The sequence below is a fragment of the Electrophorus electricus genome, chromosome 9, assembly GCF_013358815.1.
Source record: "Electrophorus electricus isolate fEleEle1 chromosome 9, fEleEle1.pri, whole genome shotgun sequence".
In the NCBI taxonomy this organism is placed as follows: Eukaryota; Metazoa; Chordata; class Actinopteri; order Gymnotiformes; family Gymnotidae; genus Electrophorus; species Electrophorus electricus.
The window spans coordinates 12,192,030-12,196,512 of record NC_049543.1 but is presented as its reverse complement, the minus strand read 5'-3'; positions in this window follow the sequence as shown (position 1 = coordinate 12,196,512).

The window sequence follows — 4,483 nt, the reverse complement described above, 5'->3', positions numbered from 1 at the left end:
CAACCCAGCCAGTCCTGTCCCTCTGAACCCACTGTCCAGAGTCTGGTGTTTGACAGTCTCTGTAAGTGTCTGCATAACTCTACTTATCCAGAAGCACTTTGCCATCACAGCTGATGAAGGACCTCTGTCCAGAACATTTAAAAAGGTTCAAAAGCTTCAAAATGGCTTTAATGTCATTTCAGCTATATACACGTACACAGCAAAAATGAAACAATGTTCCTCCAGGGCCATGGTGCAACACAAAACCTGTCCTGCAAAACCAAAACCTGTCCTCCAGAAACCTCGGGGACATCAATACCATGTTGAATATCTCCTCTTCTCTCGCTACAGTACACTGTTACTCACCTGGAATATCCCACTCTATATATATCCACATACACATGTGTTACCTGCTGACACCTGTGCACACGTGTCACTTGTTGTTACCTAATGACAGTGGCCACTGGTGCGTTCTGTTTGCTCCCTTTATCAAACACATATCTCATATGTCTCATTTGTTTCTCTTTTTCTCACACAAGGTCATAACTACACAATGTCCTTTATTCCTTATCACTGCATTCCAGAGAGACTCAGACTAAAATATTTTTGTAATTGAGTCATAGAGAACTTTGTTAGCAGGGTGACTGTGCAGCTGAGGCTCTTCTCAGCACAGTTGTGTTCCCCTGCAAAAGGCTTCTGTCCTCCTCTCTCTCTCTCTCTCTCTCTCTCTCTCTCTCTCTCTCTCTCTCTCTCCTGTAATGTTTATTATATTTTTCTGTCATCGGATGAGTTCACCAATTTTATTCTGACGTAGTCTTGTTAGTGGGACGCGGGTTTTTCACTGACTGCAGTGATGACATGAACTTCTAATTGGACAACATGATTTTGTATCATTAAACAGGTGTTTTTGTTTGGTGTGTGTGTGTGTGTGCGAGAGAGAGAGAGAAAGTAGGAGAGAGAGAGCGCTTGTGTGTCTGTGCATGTGTGTGTGTGAAAGATACAGAGGTTCTGTGTGTATGTGCATGTGTGACTATTCGTGCATGAGAGAGAGAAGTTTGTGTGTGTGTGTGTGTGTGTGTATGTGTGTGTGTGTGTGTGTGTGTGTGTGTGTGTGTGTGTGTGTGTGTGTGTGTGTGTGTGTATAATTAATCATTAATGATAGAATGTATGTTTGTATCCAAGTGGCCCTAAAGTACTGGAGGTAATAACACCATCCATCACTTTGTTTCAGAGAGAGAGAGTCTGTGTGTATGTGTGTGTGTGTGTGTGTGTGTGTGTGTGTGTGTGTGTGTGTGTGTGTGTGTGTGTGTGTGTGTGTGTGAGGATGAAATAAAACGGTTCAATGTTGCTGTTGTGTCTGATAAGGCAACATCTTCACCTGCTGTAGAACACACACACACACACCTGGGCCAACACTAGACCACTGCACACAGCTGTAGAACACATACACACCCAGGCCAACACTGGACCACTGCACACAGCTGTAGAACACATACACACCCAGGCCAACACTGGACCACTGCACACAGCTGTAGAACACATACACACCCAGGCCAACACTGGACCACTGCACACAGCTGTAGAACACATACACACCCAGGCCAACACTGGACCACTGCACACAGCTGTAGAACACACACACACACACACATACACACCCAGGCCAACACTGGACCACTGCACACAGCTGTAGAACACACACACACACACACACATACACACCCAGGCCAACACTGGACCACTGCACACAGCTGTAGAACACACACACACACACACACACACACACACCCAGGCCAACACTGGACCACTGCACACAGCTGTAGAACACACACACACACACACACACACATACACACCCAGGCCAACACTGGACCACTGCACACAGCTGTAGAACTCACATCCTTCCTGCCAGCACTGCTGTGGACAGGTTAGAGGCTACACACAGATATGCTATAGTGGGCTATGTGTGTATTGTGTTTGTGTAGGTCAAATCCCAGTGTTCAAACACTTTTGAAGAGTCTCGAACTCTTTGATAATCTAATCTCAGTGTGGATGGTGGTCTGAACACTGCCCATCATTTACAGTTTGTCCTGTTACACTGTTTTTCCTGTTACACTGTTCTTCTGTTACACTGTTCATCTGTTACACTGTCTGTCCTGTTGCAGTTTGTCTGTTACACTGTTTGTCCTGTTACACTGTCTGTCCTGTTACACTGTTTGTCTGTTACACTCTTTCTCCTGTTAGACTGTTTGTCCTGTTACACTGTCTGCCATTTAACACTGTCCTGTTACACTGTTCATCTGATACACTGTCTGTCCTGTTACACTGTCCTGTTACACTGTCCACCCTATTAGACTGTTTGTCCTGTTACACTGTCTGTCCTGTTACACTGTCCTGTTACACTGTCCACCCTGTTAGACTGTTTGTCCTGTTACACTGTCTGTCCTGTTACACTGTTTGTCTGTTAGTCTGTCCGTCCTGTTACACTGTCCTGTTACACTGTCTGTCCTGTTACACTGTCCATCCTGTGAGTCTCTCCTGCACAGCGCCCAGCATTCTCCACTGTTTGACTGCTTGAAAACTGAAGTTTCCATTCAGCCATATTTATTCTTCTTCTGCGAACCTTGTAGGACGACATAACTAAATGGGAATGAACCGTGTGACTGGATGACTGGATCTTTCACTGCCCCTCCCCCCTCCACCCCCACCGCTTTGAAGCAATAGGGCAGGGAGCTGCATTTAACAACCACCACTCTGTTGCCAAGAATTTCCAGTCATGCTTGGGCAACAACCCCCCAGGTGTCACTTTATTTTTCCCGCTGGTTAGAAATGTCATGGAGGACAGCTGCTTCTTCCAGAGAATTTAGGAGATGTCCAGCAGAGATTGCAGGACCTGGACATTCCGCCATACGATTGGAGCCCACGGGATCCGCCCATTCATAGGCGGAGCTTCTCAGGCTGGCGGAGGTTCTGGAGGAGGCTGAGATGCTGCCCAGCAGGACTGCTATCCTGGAGTGGGAGAAATGCAGTTCAACACCTCCAGCTGGAGCAGGCATGGAGAACACAGGCAGCAACTGGAGATAATGTGTGGAACGCCACTCACTCACACAATCTCACACACACACACACGCACACACTGGAGTTAATGTGAGAAACTCCACTCACTCAGGACCCTAACAAGCTCCAACACCTCTGAGAAGAACAGCTGGAGACAGTGAGTCTGAGTGCAGTAATGCATTTACTCACACACACACACACACACACGCACACACACACACAATCACACACACAAACATATTCACACAATCACACACACACACAATAACAAATATTCACACATAGACACACATACAAACACACAGGCAAATGCATACACACAGAAATGAGGCCTGCTTCTTGTTCTGTTCACCAGTACACTCACTGCGAGGTCAGAGGTCATCTGAGGCTGTCCATGCATCTGTTTCAGACAGGGACTGAATGTGGGGTTGTGAGCACAATGCCATCCTCCTGGATGACTTAATACAGTGTAATTATATAAAATTATGGTGTAATATATAATTACATGGATTTACAATATCCAGTATAATTACATGGGATTTTCAGCCTCTGTGTTTGAAGAATGCCACATGTTTAGCTGATGTTTCTGTTCCTGTGTTCCTGGTTTTGCAGCACCTGTGAAGTGACCCTGCAAGCTACGCCATCCGGGGTGGGAGTGGCCTCTACTGGGTGGGCGTGGCCTCCCCAGGGTAGGAGTAGCCTCTCCAGGATGGGAGTGGCCTCTCTGGTGTGGGAGTGGCCTCTCTTGTGTGGGTGTGGCATCTCCAGGGTGGGAGTGGCCTCTCTGGGGTGGGTGTGGCCTCTCCAGGATGAAAGTGGCCTGACCGGGGTGGGTGTGGCCAAATGTGATTTTTACAATGCGAATTTGAATCTTACAATACAGATTTGATTTTTTATGAGCATTGTGAACATAAATGATTTTTCTACATATTTAGTATTGGGCCACGTTCCTATGACCTGGAAGACAAGGCATGTATCTGATCTCTGCTGGAATAAGGGTGTGTGTTTTAAAGCAGACAGACAGAAAGGGAGCTTGAAACAGTGCTGTTTCATTATTCTGTACGTAGGGGGCAGTGTTCTGACTTTATAGTTTTAGATTATATGAAGATGGCGTTGGAGTCCAGTGCAGTCCTTCTCGTCTTTTTTCTCTCTCTCTTTCTGTCTCAGTTTCCTTCTCCCTGTCTTTCTGTGTCTCTCTCCGTGTCTCTTTCTGTCTCTCTCTCTTTCCCTCTCCTTGTCTCTCCTTATCTCTCTCTCTCTCTCTCTCCCCATGTGTCTCTCTGTGTCTCTCTTCCTGTCTCTCCCTCTGTGTCTCTCTGTGTCTCTCCCCGTCACTCTCCCTGTCACTCTCTCTGTCTCTCTCTGTGTCTCTCTTCCTGTCTCTCCCTGTCTCTCTCGGTTGGTCTCTTTTTCCTCCCTTTTCTCTCGGCATCACCAACACACACAC